The sequence below is a fragment of the Paramormyrops kingsleyae genome, chromosome 23 (assembly GCF_048594095.1).
Source record: "Paramormyrops kingsleyae isolate MSU_618 chromosome 23, PKINGS_0.4, whole genome shotgun sequence".
Lineage (NCBI taxonomy): Eukaryota > Metazoa > Chordata > Actinopteri > Osteoglossiformes > Mormyridae > Paramormyrops > Paramormyrops kingsleyae.
The window spans coordinates 6,294,808-6,312,576 of NC_132819.1; positions in this window are offsets into that span (position 1 = coordinate 6,294,808).

The window sequence follows — 17,769 nt, forward strand, 5'->3', positions numbered from 1 at the left end:
CCTTGCTAATGAAAACAGGAGGTCATATGTTAGGATCCTTATCTGGTATAGTTTGGGGTCAAAGCATACCCTGAACTTTAAACTCTCGTAAATCGCCAAATAAGTGTTTAATTTTCCCACAGTGATGCATGTAGCTCTTTAAATGATGAATATGCAGAACAGGTAAGTGTGGCCCCTTAGGGTTAGTTAAGGAGGTAATGGCCTTTCCTGCCCTGATGATGCTTCTGCCGGCACAGAGCCCCTGTCTGTCCCGCTCCGGTGACCTCCTCCGCATCACTCCGACTCCCTAGTGGAGACAGAAGGAAGTGCAGGGGCAACTGGCAATCTCTGGCAATTTTTTTCCCGCCCGTGTGTCTGCCATCTCCCCTTTTGTGTCATCTGCAGAAATTCAGCCTCAAGGTTTACTGTGACTTTCTTTTTTTTTTTAATAAATAATAATTTGTGGAAGCTTTCGTGAGGGTGAAGAAATGATTATGTATGGAGGATGCAAATCCGGTTAGTCACACGACCTTCTAAAGAGCGGGAGAAGAAAAGAAAGAATGAGAAGGAAGGTGTCACCGTCTCCAGGGATGGGGGAGGGTGAAAAAAAACGGGGATGGGATTTACTATCATTAAAAAACATCTGCTGGACCTGTGGGCTCCCGTTTTCTGCAGAAATCTGAGTACAAAGTGAGTCTTGCAGGCCCTCGCTGGGAGTAGTGCTCAGTTTTAATGGGGGAGACTGTTTAAGCTACCAGGAGAATGTCTTCAGAGATAACCACAGCTCTGCCGCACGCGCGAAGCAAGCCGAGCCAGTCCGGCGACGCCTTCCGGCATGTCACATTTTAAAAGTTAAATTTGGAGCTTTTTAAATGTAGAATAGTGACACAGACAGTATGGGACGTTGTTATTCTAACGGATTTACTTTGTGCCAGAAAGAATTCATGCAAGTCCAAAGACTAGAAGAGAAAGAGGTGAAGCTGTTCAAAACGGGGTCACAGAGACACCAACTGGACATTTATTACAAACAGTAATCCTGTTGCTCCATTATTATACAATGATTTGTAACACAGCTTTGCCAACGTTAAGCTGTTTGCTTCAGTCCTGGCCGCTGCCAGTTCTGGAAACAGGCCATTTAAAATGAACCCAAATTGACAGTTAGATGCTGAGGGTTATGGGATTTTACCTCTCTGTGTCATGATTTTTAGACAGTTCCTGGTTCTGATGGAATTTTTTCATTCTATTGCTTGAGTTTGTGGGCACCGTTTGTGAGAGTTTCATTGGATGGTGAGAACAGGCGATGCGGCCGCACTGTTGCGAGCAGTTTTCGGGGCGTGAGCTCAGCCCATGCGTGCGATAGCCTGCTGCCTCCCCGTCTTGGCCGGGCCGGGGACTTGACGAGACGACGGCAGCTGTTCCTGGATCCAGGTCTCCATATGGACCTGACGTCTCCTGGGAGCCAGACCGGACCTTGCTGGGGGGCACGAGGCCACATTTTTAACGCCCCAGTTAGTCGCCAATACACACGCACTTTAGAGAAACCTACATGAGTGTGGTTTCTGAGAGACGGAGGCCTGGGCCTTTTTTTAGATTGACCCCAAAAAACAAAAAATCAGACGTAAGCAAACTGTGGTCAGCCACGATCGAACGGCCTTTCACTTCCGACACTTGAGATAGCGGGCTGCAGCTCTGCGGTTAATGCCAGAGGGGGCCTGCTGCATCGATGCTGGACTCAGGGGCTGCTGGGACAGAACTGCACAGAGTCACGTGACCCCACCGCGGCTTTCAGACCAGAAAAGCTTCTGCTTCTCCGGAATAGCGTAAGTGGCTACGCGAAGCAGGAAAACGATCAGCGTTGTTTTAAGCATATCGCCTCTATGTATATACCCCCCTCACCCTGAATCACAGGAAGTCTGATGCTTAAAATCATGCAGATATACTTTGTCTTGGTGACCAAGCTAAACCCGGAACTTGTTCACGTTTCAGAGTCTGAGTCTTCCACCATCTACACTTCTGCATGTGAATCGCAGAGGCATAACGCAGGCCAGCTTGCTCTGTGTCTTTATTTACAACTTTCTGGTGAAATCCTGTGGCCGTGGTATGATGCTTTGGGGGGGGGGGCATCACAGGAGGTGGCAGGGTAAGAACGGGACAGCCATAAAAGATTAATGGAGCTGCCAATCCTGCAGCTCGTAAACCAGGCCTTTGCTGGGATTACTCAGTCCCATTTGTTGACAGAGGACCTGTCGGCGCATAGTGACATATGTTTGGTGTCTGGGATATGAGGGCCCGCCCCCTCCACCTGGGACTGTTGGGATAGGATCGCTCAGCTGCCAGTTGCGCCTGAGGCTTCTGTCTCTTTAATCCATAATGACCCTGCTGAAGCCCTGTGATTAGGCTGATGAATGAGAGAGCCGCTATTTTAGTGCATGACCTTGAGGGGGTGCTGTTGCTCGCGGCTGAGAGGAAAAGCAGGGCACGTTTCAGCCAATGACGCCCCCCCCGGCATAAGCGATGACGCTTGGCGTCGCTCTCGTCCCCCGTTTCAGCAGAACCGACCGGATCCGTCATCCCCGCGGGCTCTGGCGGGGAACTCGACTCTCAGACCGCGGATCTGGTCCACGGGACACTGAGGAATGCTGAAGTGTACGGCTCCTGTAGAGAGCGGCGAGCGATAAAGTCAAGTCAAATCACTTTACTGTTATCGCACACGCGCGGAAAAAAAAATTGTGTTTCTTCAGAGCATCAGACAAAGAGCAGCTGAACAATAAACACTGATCAATAAACACTGATCAATAAACACTGGATACATTTGGTAAACTGGATAAAAAGCTGGATAAATCTGTCTAGTTAGGAAAGTGATGGACCCAAGTGAAGGGTCAGGATGGACCCCCTGGGAGGGAGAAACAACAAATGAGGAACTGTAGACCTGAAAGGCCGGTCGCAAAACACAAGGCTGAGCTGCTGAGTCTCCGCATGGTGTGAACTTCCCAGTCGTCAGTAAGCTTACCCATGAAAGGGGTGGTGACCTTTGACCCCCCCCACGCCCTGCCCATCTGTTGCTGTGACAAAAGGACAGTCATGCTGAAATGGGAAGCGGAGGCTGGGGCAGCGTGAGAGGGGGGAGGGAGGGGGCTCATTTGCAAGCTGCTGTTGACGTTGGCCCACTTTAAATGGCCTGGGGTATGTGTGTATGTGTGTGTGTGGGTTTCCAAAATGTTCCCAAAGTGTGATAAAACCTGAAATTTCCTTGCTTTTGAGGACATTTTCCAGGTTCCCATTTGGATAACCTCAATTTTATAAAAATCTGTGAATGCAGTCAAGTAAAAATGCCAAAAGACTTGTATTTTGTTTGGTTACTTATGGTTAAGGTTATGGCTGGGTAAGGGTTAAGGGTGTCATGATTGGATTAAGTTTTCTCCAATAGAAATGAATGAAAGGTCCCCATTTCGATGTTGGTGCACCAACATGTATACGTTTGTATTCATATACTTGACACAGATATTTATTGGACACAGATTTTTATAAAAATTGAATTTCCCCTTGTGGGAACTGTACAAAATGGTCACCACGCATCAAAATAACACACACGCACGCACACACACACACACACGCACACACACACACACACACACATATGAGACTTGACTGGAGTGCCACAATACAGGGCCCAAAGATTAGATCATTTCGAGGGGTAACAGGAGGAAACATAGAATCCTCAGATTATTCCGGATCCCGTAGATCCCTGGGAGATCATTTACCCCCTTCGCTGAGCAGCTAGATTTCCTGGCAGAAGTGGGCACGCTCATTAACATCCCTAACGTATCAAATCGACTATCGGGCTTGCAGCCTAGAGGGACGCAGGATCATCCTCGGGCAGAAGCCCTAACTTCTACTTGTGCCAAGATGAGTTACAACAAACTCTGGAAAGTTCTGTAGGAAAGCGACGAGTAAGTACAGTGACCTAGTGACCACCCCGTACCCCCGCAGCTGTGAATGGCTGCAATGGCTCTGCCTCTGTTAGCTCGCATGCCCCTGGCTGTGTCTTCTACCCCCCCCCCCCCCCCACCACCAGCAAAAGAATCCCCTCTGGTCTTTACCCCCCCTGAGCTTGGGGAGAGGGTAACAGCTGCTGGCACTGAGGAGGGAGTCCGACACGACACATTCTGAAAGGCTGGGGGCTCCCATGTCTGTCATGTCTATGTGTGTGTGATTGTGTGTTTGTGTCTGTGTGTGTGTGTGTCTGTGTGTGCGTGCATGTGTGTGTGTGTGTGCGTGTGTGTGTGCAATTGTGTGTTTGTGTCTGTGTGCACAGCAGGCACATAGACACACACACACAGACATGTGTGTGAACACACACGCACGGACTTGTCCCAGGTGGGGCGTAGTGTTCCTGCTTGTCCCAGGTGAGCGCGGACTCACTGCTCACCCTTGCAGTGCTGCTGGATCTCTGTGCTATCACCCTCCCCTCTTTGGCTCACTGGCACACTGGCTCCTCAAGGCAGCATATTTGCTCATGGCCTCTTGGCACTGGAGCCAGCAGAGTTTTCTGCCTTTTTGCTGTCTAATTTGCATATTGTTTGGCTATTGGCTGGCAGCATGCTTTGCTCATCTGCCCTGATGAATTGGGAGAATCCAAGTCTGAGGGGTGTTGGAAAGTCTGACTTCCTGTTAGAAAGGTTCATTAAGAAAATCTGCTAGGTTCTTTTTTCTAACACATCTTTTTTGCACCTGCCTTTGTTGAAATTGGCTTCTCCTCCTCTTATCTTTCTGTCATTCATTGCCCCGATGGATTTTTTTTTCCTGTTTGTTAGCTGTACATCCATACATGAGTGATATTTTACCAAGCTTCCCATTTCAGTCTCTCTGATTACTCGCATACGTGACATCAAAAGACAATATCAGCCAAAATCCGGAAAAACACAGAACCCTTTTATCTGTCTCCCTCTAGTGTTCAGCTTTGGTGACTGCAATAGCGAGTCTTCTGCTCCTTACGGAAACCACAAATTCTAGCTTAAAGAATGTCTTACTTACAAAATTACGAGTCTTTACAGAAATGTACAGAAATCGGTCCAATAAATACTTATTTAACATACTAAGTAATTTGTCTCCGCTAATATATTTTGTACAATTTGTTTCGTGTTCATTAAGACAATCATGTGCAGCCGCAACAGCAATAATGACTGTAATTTCTCCTCTGAACAGCAGATGGTAGTAGAGGCTCATAAAACGGCAATCTTCCCTGAAATCGGCTGCTTTTGTTTTATAACCTCGTCAAGGTGGCAATAATGAGGGCTGACAAGCTCGCGTGTGTTTGCACTCGCAAGCTTTTGTCATCGACACCTGATTGCTGCCCAGAGTGACAAGAGATTTTAATCCCAGCCACAAAAACCAGGGGAAAATGTGGCAGTTTGCGAAGCCAATTACAAAGGTGATTTAGCAAACATCCTGAGCATTATCTTTGGTCAGATCAGCAGTGTCACTATAGATTTATGTAAGGGTGGTCTAAGCCTTTTTTAGTGGGGTCTAATGGAAATGGCCCACATTATTTAAACTAATTACTGTACACTTATTTAGGGGAGGGGCTAAAATCATTTTAGGGGAGCTTAAGCCCCTCCTAAAATAGGCCTAATGACACACCTGGGTTAGATGCTAGTCATTTTATCTTAGTGGAGTGCGGATCTAATTTCAGGAAGATAAACACGCTTCTAGATACTTTCTTACAGCTTAAGGTGTCTGTCTGTCAATCCGAAGCGTGTCCACATTCATGCCTCGTTCCTTAATGCCTTCCGCAGGTTAAAGGGCAGCATGGCATCAACATTACTGACACTAAGAGAGAACGCTGCATGGCAAACAGTCTGCTGGTGTGAGACACACAGCCGGTGTAGCGCACTGCTGCGGTGACGGCGGCGTTAATCCAACAGGGATGCATTTCATGTCAGATGAAATTGGAGCTGAACTGATTGACCACGTGACTCCAAACACACACGAATTATATACTGGGGTGTTTTATTCTGATTGAGAGCAAACATTCATATATTAATAAATATTATCTTTAAAGTCTTATGCAGGATCCAGTATGTGTTTGTCTGGTGTGCTGAAAGTATTTAATGAATAATTTAGAAATTTAAGAAATGCCTAAATACCAATATAGGTTATAGTGATTAGGATCATATAACAAAATCATATAAATGACTAAAATCATATAATCCATTATATATATATATATATATATATATATATATATATATATATATATAAATCATATAAACGCTATTGTGATATTTGCTAATATTTGCAAGATGATATCACCTAACGGTTTGTGAGGATCCTTTACTTGGCATGATAGAGCTGTGCACAGCCAAAATGGGTGTTTTATTCTGAAATGTTGACATCTGCAATCTTTTTTAAGGGTTTTTCCACAACAAGGACTCAAAGTGTTTCTTCAACCACTGTAAAAGAGTTAGAAGAACTGCACTGAAAAGTAACTTCCCTGAATGGAGTTTAAGAGATGTATCAGCGATTTAAATAAGTTTAAATGTTTGCCCAAATCTCAACGCACCCTTGCTGGTAGTGTGTCGTCGTGGGGGGGCGTGCAGTGACTAACCCGCATGTGCGTGTGTGTGTGCGTGTGTGTGTGCGTGTGTGTGTGTGCGTGTGTGTGTGTGTGCGCGTGTGTGTGTGCGTGTGTGTGCGCGTGTGTCCATCGCCAGTGGGGTGGAGACGCACAGCCTGCCTCGTTTCACCACTGAGAGACCTCCGCTGTGTTGCCATGGCAACCCCTGACCACTTCGAGCTGGGCCATATTGCAGAGCCACTGGAGGGGCCGGGGCGTGGGGGGGGGGTACCGCCCCCAATCCGGGCGAGCGACAGAACACACGCCCCAAGCGAGGTGACCTGGGGGCCCCTCGGTGTCACTCCGGCAGTGATGCCCCATCAAGGCCGCTCGCACGTTCCGTTACGCCACGCCCCTCCAAGGACACGCCTGCTCACTGGGGTGCCGTGGTGAGAGGGGGAGGGGGGTGGGGTAGGTATCAAACACTGGACACATCCTCACTGGGCCATGTTACCTGGGTAACGGGATGGGGGGGGTGCGTTCCACCAGTAGATAATAGTCAGGTTGCGTAAGCGGGTGCGTATGTGCTGAAGCGACAGGCTGGACCTTGTCCGTATCGGCTGCTAAGAAGCACATGTAACATCCGCAGGGGTACAGCTCACATACACCTGATTGTGGATGACGTGTGTGTGTCTGTGTCTGTCTATGTCTGTCTGTCTGTGTGTCTGTTTGCGTGTGTGTCTGTATGTGTGTGTGTCTGTATGTGTGTGTGTGTGTGTCTGTCTGTGTGTGTGTGTGTGTGTGTGTCTGTCTGTCTGTGTGTGTGTCTGTGTCTGTGTGTGTCTGTCTGTCTGTCTGTGTGTCTGTTTGCGTGTGTGTCTGTCTGTGTGTGTGTGTCTGTCTGTGTGTGTGTGTCTGTGTGTGTCTGTCTGTGTGTGTGTCTATGTGTGTGTGTGTGTGTCTGTCTGTGTATGTGTTTCTGTCTGTGTGTGTGTTTCTGTCTGTCTGTGTGTCTGTCGTGTGCGTGTGTCTGTCTGTGTGTGTGTGTGTCTGTTTGTGTGTGTCTGTCTGTTGTGTGTTTCTGTCTGTGTGTGTGTCTGTCATGTGTGTGTGTGTTTCTGTCTGTGTGTGTGTTTCTGTCTGTGTGTGTGTCTGTCGTGTGTGTGTGTGTCTGTCTGTGTGTTTCTGTCTGTGTGTGTGTCTGCGTGTGTGTCTGTCTGTGTATGTGTGTGTCTGTCTGCGTGTATGTGTGTGTCTGTCTGTCTGTGTGTCTGTTTGCGTGTGTGTCTGTACTGTATGTGTGTGTGTGTCTGTCTGTGTGTGTGTCTGTCTGTGTATGTGTGTGTCTGTCTGCGTGTATGTGTGTGTCTGTCTGTGTGTGTGTGTCTGACTGTGTGTGTGTTTCTGTCTGTGTGTGTCTCTGTTTCTGTCTGTGTGTGTGTCTGTCTGTGTGTGTCTGTCTGTGTGTGTGTCTGTGTGTGTGTTTCTGTCTGTCTGTGTGTCTGTCGTGTGTGTGTCTGTCTGTGTGTGTGTTTCTGTCTGTGTGTGTGTCTGTGTGTGTGTGTTTTTGTCTGTGTGTGTGTGTGTCTGTCTGTGTGTGTGTCTGTGTGTGTGTGTGTCTGTGTGTGTCTGTCTGTGTGTGTGTCTATGTGTGTGTGTCTGTCTGTGTATGTGTTTCTGTCTGTGTGTTTGTTTCTGTCTGTCTGTGTGTCTGTCATGTGTGTGTGTCTGTCTGTGTGTGTGTGTCTGTCTGTTGTGTGTGTTTCTGTCTGTGTGTGTGTCTGTCATGTGTGTGTGTGTGTCTGTCTGTGTGTGTGTTTCTGTCTGTGTGTGTGTCTGTCGTGTGTGTCTGTCTGTCTGTCTGTGTGTTTCTGTCTGTGTGTGTGTCTGCGTGTGTGTCTGTCTGTGTGTGTGTGTGTCTGTCTGTGTGTGTCTGTCTGTCTGTGTGTGTGTGTGTGTCTGTGTGTGTGTTTCTGTCTGTCTGTGTGTCTGTCGTGTGTGTGTGTCTGTCTGTGTGTTTCTGTCTGTGTGTGTGTTTCTGTCTGTGTGTGTGTGTGTCTGTCTGTGTGTGTGTGTGTGTGTGTGTCTGTGTGTGTGTGTGTCTGTGTTTGTGTTTCTGTCTGTTTGTGTGTTTCTGTCTGTCTGTGTGTGTGTTTCTGTCTGTCTGTGTGTCTGTCTGTATGTGTGTGTGTCTGTTTAGGTTTCAATCACATTGTGTTTGCAGGGGTGTCACTTGAGCTGTTTTAGGGAAACTTTAGCCCCCCAAATAAATGCACACTAATTAGTTTATATAGTGTGTTCTCAATCAGTTTCATTAAACCAGACCCCCTAGTAAAGGCCTACCCCCCCATCATAAATCTGTAGTGACACTCTTGCCTGTTTGCACCCAAACTGAAAATTTTGATGCTGCATGAGAAAGTGCGCGGTCTGCCAGTGATGTGGAGCCCAGTCTGCGAGCCTGATGGGATCGTCCCAGAGAGGGACTGTTGTTTTGCCATCCTGGGGGGCAGCTCTCCACCCCCTGGCTATAAATAGCCCTGGCTGTTTCGGTAAATGAGCCTCCCTGACAACGGAGTCCCCCCCCATACCACCTCACCCCACCCCAGCCAGACGATCGATAGTTGGGAATTATTGAGCTGGATGGGGGGGGGGCGAGCGCCCGTTTCTGGATGGGCCCTGTCATCTCTGAAGTGGAGTCGTTTCCAGAGTCGCCCTGACAACAGCACTGCACGTCTTTTGTCCAGTGTGCCGTGGCAGTCAGAACCGCGGACACCAAGACGTACAGACATACATACACAAGGGCTGACGCCGGGAAATATTATTATATACATCAAATTTTACCTTTCAGAGGTGTATAAGAAGCCAAAGTGAGCCACAGTCACCATCGTCCTGCAGATGTACTAAGAAATGTTCACTGGCTGTTTCCACATGTTGAGTCTGTCCTTGACTGAGACATCAATGACAAGGCTGGCGCTCTCTGCGGGGGGGGGGGGGGGGAATTTGGAATGAAACCAGCTACATCAACACCTTGAGCCATCACACTTTGTACGCTGATAGTGATAATCCCCGTGCAACGCGTGTGAACCCGCCTGGGCCGGGACGCCCACACGCTTAGCCTGAGTGTCTTGGTCCAGCAGAAAATGGAGACCCTCGATCGGCACACGGCAGCACCTGTGCGATTCGGGATGCTCGAGGGTCTTTGATTCCCGCTGGGCTTTAATCTGCGCTCTGGTTCGGGCCGCCTTTGAAGTGGAGATCTCTGGCTTGTCTGCACCTCCCCCTCAACAGTGTTGGGACCCCCGCGTTAAGCACAATCTCCTCGCTTTCAGACCAGCTGTATGCCCCCCCCAGCACGCTGACCCCCCCCCCCCACTCAGCCATCACCAAAATAGCCACCTGCCATCTACAGACACCATTACCAGCCGACTTTTTGTGGAAAAGCGGGAAGTTGAGCAGAGCCGTTCCAGTAGGTCAATACAACCCATTTTATGCCGCTTTTAATCTGTTGTCCAATACCTCTTCTTCTAATAGACATGAATCTTATGTCCACGACCTTATTCCCACATGTATAGGGGCCAATCAAAATGAAATTGCTTCCAACATTTATCACTGTCCTGCTAATATGGGATCAATGTCCTTTTTGAGACCTGGAGCACCAAGCTGAGATAAAGCGTGCGTTTTCCTAAACAACATTACCTGGGGATGTAATGAAAGGACTCCAGTCTGGATTGGCTGTTCCTGGATGATCAGGTGCCGTGTGGCGTAAAACCATGATGGGGTGTGGTGGCACGTTGCAGGATATGGGCCACCTGATCAACACTGCCTGAAAGGGTTAAACTAGAACAACTATGTACTGTCATTCCCACAACTTTTAATGAGACACGCTGCTGCCTTAGAGTTAGGGCTCCCAGCCTTTTGATGACCATAGCCTGGTTTACATTGTCCAAAAATTAAACATGGGGTGCCGGCAATGGGGCGATCAGTGGCAGGGGGGCCACTTGATATTTTGGGCCCCATGAAAGTATATTGTATTGACGCCCCCCCAACTCAGACCAATCCAATGATGTTCTAAAATGTTTAGGGCCCCCGTTACGCAGAGTCCCTTGGAATCTTTCTGACTTTCCGCCCTTTTATGGTGCCGGTGGGACAGATTTAATAAGTTTAACCGTTTCCATTTTCTTCAGATGTGACCAAGGGTTGTAAAAAAAGACACAGATAGGAAATATAGAGTTTACTCTTGGATATGAACCTACCTGCTTTATTTGCACAAGTAGAGGTACATTGGGATGCCTCTCTATGCTGACTCCTTCCTGCTCTCCATAGCTTAGGTGGGTCATAGCAGAAGGTCAGCTAACATGCGGTGCCCCTGAAGCGTAAGGGTCTTGATCAATAGCCCATGGACATGTGACTGCCCGGCTCCGACCGGGGCTCAAACCAGCAACCTTCTGATCACAGGCACAGAGACTTAGCCCACTGAGCTGCTCACTGTCCCCCAGTCCCCTGCAGAACCTCTGCCTTAGAGGACTTGCCTTCTAAGCCAGCGGTGAGGGCGCTCAAGACACAAGAAGCGTGGAGAGGAATGTGAAGCAGATGGTGTGGAAATAGGAGGTAAAATGTGGCCCTTTGCCCATCCACGTCTCGTGCCTGATTACGAAGCCAGCTGTGAGGATTCCTGAAAAGAAGGAGAGGGTAAGAAAGTGTAGGGGTGACAGTGACAAGACCCGGAGACACCATTGGAAGGGTGCACTGAAGTAGACGTGCCGATGACACCCGCACAGCCTGATGGGAGTCCGGCCTGCTGCACCAGGAACTGCCTGTTCCCTTCAATCCTTATTTCCAGGATGCTCTCGGTTACCTCCATGGTCCTGGGATTTAAGGAGCAGAGCACCGCAGACCTCCAGGAGCTCAGGCATTGGAGGGGCCAGCGACAAGGGGGCGGGCCTCTGGCTTTGACGGACAGGAGTCATGCTGCTGCTGGAGGCCCATGCTGTTGCCATGGAAACTGGGTCAGGTCTGCAGCAGTCGGGGTAGCAGATCGCATTAGCGTATGTGACAGGTATATAAAGGAGTGGGAGAAATCGGCGGTGGGCAGGGGTGGGGGGGGTATGCAGATTCCATCGGATGATTGGCAGAAAAGATGAAAGAGCCCTCGGCGAGTGGCGGAGGAAGAGAGCGGGGGGTGTGGCGTGCGGGGGGGGGGCGAAGGAGAGCGGGCGGGCGCAGCTTTGGGCCGGGGACGAGCGGGAGGTTAGAGGGTTAGGGAGTGAGGTAATGGCTAGGGAGAGACCGAGGGAGGAGGGGGCGAGTGAAGCAGACAGGGAGGGAGTGGGAACTGGCATGACAGAAAGGAGCAGCGAGGAGCAAAGTGGCATCACTGTTATCTCACACCTCCGCATCTGGGGGTCAGATCCCATCCCCGCTCCGGTGCCTGCACTTTGCTTGTTCTATCCATGTCTCTTGGGTTTCTTGTAGTCCAAAGATGTACAGTTAGGTGAATTGGTGTCTCTGTGAGTCTGTGCCTGTGCGTGTCCTGCGATAGGCTGATATACCCCAGCCTCACGGCCTCTTATGTATTGGATTGGTTCTCTGTCACCTTTTCCCGGGTCAACAGCGGGAAGGTGGATGAATGGGTGACGAATGCAGGCCTGTGGAGATCCTGAAACACAAACTCATTGAGAACGCTCGCTGAACCATGTGATCTTGGAATAAAGGACCCAGTCTGTCTTATACGCAATTCCGTTTTTTTTTTTGGGAACGGTTTGCTGGACTTGAAAAAAGCCTCATGATTTGGCAAATTTCATAAAAAAGGACTTGGACCTCCGATTTTTCCACTATTACCCTTGACTCCAGCTCTTGAGGGTCAGCTGACCCCCTCAGGACAATACCCCCCCTACACAGTCAACGTTTTCAGTGCTCTCTGATCATGATTGGCTTGATCTGAGAGGAAGAGGAGGGAAGATGAGGCTGGGAAATAGGAAAACATTTGTTTATTTCACCATCGCATCCCCACTGCATCTCTGCAGCTGTCTGTGACCAGAAACCCAACAATCACCGCAAATCAGGTTGGGTGGGACGGTTCAGCTCCTCATTACTCAACGGTGGCGTCTGTCATCATCCGGGCAAATACCAAGAACACAAAAGTCGTATTTGTGCTCTTGTCAAGAACAGTCTTGCTAACTTGCCTCCCAACAATGAACTTGGAGCCCAGTGAATCATGGGATTGTTCTCGTTTGACAAGGATGCAATCGTTGCTTCCTTGATATTGCGGGAGGGGTGACAACCACATCCGGGAGCTTTTACCATCTCTGTACTTCTGTTCTTGAGTATTGGAATTGGTGTTCGGCAATGGAAGAGGACATAGAATGGGTATTCAGAAACATCCTGTAGGTGCAATAATTCATCTACTGGCCTGATCCTGCTCTATGTTCTCGGAATGTTCTTAATGTTGCACTTTTCTGCTCATTGAGATTTATTAGCTCCATCGGTGGCGAAGCTTCCACTGCAACACCGGCACTCGTCCCTGGCCGTTCATCTCCAGCCGCTCTTGTGCTGCATTGATGCCTTGACAGCACGCATGTTTGTAACGTGCTATTTACGTGACTCGCATGTCACTTGCGGCAAAAGTGTCGGGCAAATAAAAATAAAATAAAAAAAAAAATAGAACTGAGTGAATTGCGGTTCCTTCCCAGAGTGTCTCGAAACTCGATGAAGTCTGTCAGCTTGGGTGTGGGTGTCTGAAAACACACACGTGGTAGGGTGGTCTGCACCCTTAACCCCCCCCCCCCCCCCAGTACCTATGGTTTTAGGCACTGAGAGTGAGACCTATTATGGGCTTAATTATCCATTTTCGACGGAGTGAAAATGAAGGGGAAAGGCAGAAATATGATATTTATATATTAATGTGGTGGTCGGCTCAGATGGGGCCCTGTGGAAATTCACCGGATATTCTTCAGCGACGAGGCGAGCGCTGTAATCACCCAACCCTGATGTCCCTAATTCATTACAGAAAGCAATTAATCTGTGTGCCGTTCCTTCCATGCCGAGCGAAGGCCCACGAAACCTGCACAGGGGTGGACCGCATGGGCCGGACCGAGCACAGACGGCCCTCTCTGCAGACGATGTGCAGGGCAGTGTGGCTTAAGATCTCCCCCCACAGAGGGGGGACACTCAGACCCTGTAGCTGGGGGGCCCACCATTACAGGAATGACGATGAACAAATCTCTAGGTGTATAGGAATTTGTATTTAACGTCCAACATTTTTACTTGAAAGTTGTTATGATGCATACATTTTGCTAAAGGAAGCCATCCAGCCATTGTCCATCCCGTGTAGTGCCATGCAGGGTCATGGGGGTCCAGGGCCTGTCCCAGAAGCACCGGGTGCAGGGCAGGGAATAACCCAGGATGGGACGCCAACTCATCGCAGGGCAGGGAATAGCCCAGGATGGGGCGCCAACTCATCGCAGGGCAGGGAATAGCCCAGGATGGGACGCCAACTCATCGCAGGGCAGGGAATAGCCCAGGATGGGGCGCCAACTCATCGCAGGGCAGGGAATAGCCCAGGATGGGACGCCAACTCATCGCAGGGCAGGGAATAGCCCAGGATGGGGCGCCAACTCATCGCAGGGCAGGGAATAGCCCAGGATGGGGCTCCAACTCATCGCAGGGCAGGGAATAGCCCAGGATGGGGCGCCAACTCATCGCAGGGCAGGGAATAGCCCAGGATGGGGCGCCAACTCATCGCAGGGCAGGGAATAGCCCAGGATGGGGCGCCAACTCATCGCAGGGCAGGGAATAGCCCAGGATGGGGCGCCAACTCATCGCAGGGCAGGGAATAGCCCAGGATGGGGCGCCAACTCATCGCAGGGCAGGGAATAGCCCAGGATGGGACGCCAACTCATCGCAGGGCAGGGAATAGCCCAGGATGGGGCGCCAACTCATCGCAGGGCAGGGAATAGCCCAGGATGGGGCGCCAACTCATCGCAGGGCAGGGAATAGCCCAGGATGGGGCGCCAACTCATCGCAGGGCAGGGAATAGCCCAGGATGGGGCGCCAACTCATCGCAGGGCAGGGAATAGCCCAGGATGGGACGCCAACTCATCGCAGGGCAGGGAATAGCCCAGGATGGGGCGCCAACTCATCGCAGGGCAGGGAATAGCCCAGGATGGGGCGCCAACTCATCGCAGGGCAGGGAATAGCCCAGGATGGGACGCCAACTCATCGCAGGGCAGGGAATAGCCCAGGATGGGGCGCCAACTCATCGCAGGGCAGGGAATAGCCCAGGATGAGGCGCCAACTCATCGCAGGGCACAGTCACCATTCATACCTATGGACAACTTATTAAGTCCAATTCACCTTAGCATGATTTTAGCAGATGGGGGGTTCGGGGGGATACTGGAGAATCTGGAAGAAAGACTCCAACCCTGGTATTCAGATGTGAGGCAACAGTGTTAATCATTCGCCACATTGCTGCCCCCAGTAAGGGAATCATAAAAGGAAAAAAATTGCTAACATCAAGCATACGGGTACTTGGTTTATAAATGTACCAATCGGAAGTACGACTGATCGTACAAGTCCCCTGATCATAGCTAAGATGAGGGAGCTGTGATTCTGGTCAGGAGCTCCAGGCCGTGTCACTGCGAGAGGGTCGATAGCGATGATTGGATCAATAGCCTGGATTATGTAGAACATCTACTCTGTCAGACTGAAGCACTGCCGTCAAGGCAGGCAAGCAGGCCTCTGATCATGCCGATCACCGCGCTATCCTGCCAGCAATCTTATCTATAATTGCTCTACCGAAACATTGAGCTGTGTATCAAGTTACACACATTCGGTGTGTGCAAGCATGTGCCTTCCTCACCTGCAGAACCTAAATGAAATGAAATAAAAATGAAATGAGTGGTACACTTTCTTGTTATTTGTTTGTTTAAGGAGGAACTGTTATGCTGGGAGTGGCAACCCCCCCCCCCCCCCCAGGAAAGTTCCATCATGTGTTATCTGTAATAGGTGAAAATGTAAGTGACAGTAAGCCTTCTAAGCCGATGACATTAGCATTAGCATCTGTGCTAACATATATATTTTTTTTAGCTAAGAGATGTGTCGCCACATGGACAGACAGGACAGGAAATCTCTGTAGCTCCGCAAGCCCCCCCCCCCCACAAGCTTGCTCTTCGCTCACGCCCCTCCTGCTCCCCTGCCCCCACTAGGTCCTATGAATCAGCCACAGAGAACAAAAGCGGGGCTCTGAGCTGTAAAGGTCATGGATATAGCAGAGTGCCGGGTTCGGGAGTAACAGGAAGCCCCGCCCCGCACCGGCTCCCACGCCTCCGCCTCCCCTCCAACGCGAGCCCTCCTCGCTCCCCCGCTTGCCGGCACGCGGCTCCTTCCCGCTTAATTATTGCCACTCGTAATTAGCCAGCAGAACAGTTTCCCGTCTCTAGATGCTAATTAATTTGTTTTCCCTACAAGAGGCTCAGGCGGCGAGAGGGAGGGGACGGAGATGGCAAGGCACAGGGAGGGGAGAGGGGTGCCCTTTAAGGCGGATGGAAAGGTCGTCTAATCCATGAAAACGCCCCCTTCTGCCGCGACTGGGTGGCAACCGGAGGCTCGACGCCCGTCATGGTCGTAGATGAGAAACCATTTTGAGAACGAGCAAATGCAGCTTGTTGGTACATTTAAACCGTCACTGCTGGTGGCATCGAATCCAGATAAAAGCACTTCAAAGGTGGTTTAATCAAACTGATCGTATCAATAGAAGATCAAATGATGATGCTGTCAAAACTGAAGCGATATCAGACATTTCGCTCTGTATACGCCGGTTTCGTTTAGCCCTGAATTACAGGCAGCATCAGCATACAAAGGCACAGTAGGAAGGGGGCATTTTCTGGTTGTTAACATTCGGGAACAGGTGTACACTGTGGGGAGAAACCTGACAGTGGCAGCGGATTGGCTCGCAGCCCAATCAATCGGCGAATCACAGGGGTGCGGCGCCAGGTGGGGGAGGGGCATGAAAAGATGAGTCAAAGAAAAACAAGACTTGTGGAATGTCATCAGATGTCAGTCTTCAGGCTGGTGAGTGAATCGCTGGAATTAGTTTGTTGTGCTGGTATTGGATTGGGCCCCACCTTTGACAGAAGCAATCCGTAATGCATTTACTGCTTCTCATCGACCAGAGTACCTGCTGTGGCTCCATCCTACTTTGGGGGGGGGGGGGGGAATTCACCAGTGTCTTTCACTGCAGGGAGAGACAGCAAGACGTGGTTGGGGGTCATACTACATCCACCTACCTCCAGCTGCTGGGTGGCACAGAGGTGATGCTGTGAAATGAGCCACTTCCTGTTTGGGTTGGGGGGAGGGGAGGATTCAGACTCATGAGGCAGGGTGATGGAGCGGGGGCGGCAGGAGTGCATGCCGTGATGTTCAGATCTGCCGCCGAACCCCATTTAGCGTGACTGTGCGAAAGTTAGCCTGCACTACTGAGAATATTCCGGAACAACTTGTTATAAGTCAGAAGACAGCATGACAGACAAATAATATCAGAAAGTGTTATGCATACCTACCATGATTCACTTTCAAATTATATTTATAGAGTGAGAGGAAGGAAAAATTAAATCGTGCAGTACACTCCTCTGCATATTTTCAGGAACTGGAGCTTAGAGAACTGCCACAGAGTGGGACGACAGACAGGACGGGACTAATTCCAGGACTGGAGCAGGGCGAGGTGGCAACAGGCTTGGGGAGGAGGGCGGGGGGAGGGGGGTTCATTTACAGGATGAGCTGTTGGCTGCCACTGATGTCAGAGCACGACCAAGCTGAAGGCTTTTGAGGATCTGACCCACCTCCACCTGTATGCAGCTGGATGTAAACTTGGATCATCTGCATTAAGGACGTCGGCCAGGCACACAAAGGTTCTTCCCCACCTGGACATTAACGCTAAAGCTGCTTCTTGGCCACCACCCCAACAGCAGGCTTCAGCACATCATGAGAGCTCCAACGACACTCCTGGTGAACCTGCTTGGTGATCACAGTGGTAAATGACGGTCTGGAATATCAGTGACATCCAGGAAGACTGTAACAGGACACGAACACAAGCATTATGCTGCCAAAAAAAATCAATGCCGTGTTGGCTGGACCGACGTTAAAGATGAACTTATAAGAACTTCTGAGACTCTTCCAATGTGAAGCCTGGACGCCATCCAATTGTGAGCCAGAGCTCACCATGTTGTGATATTTTAAAA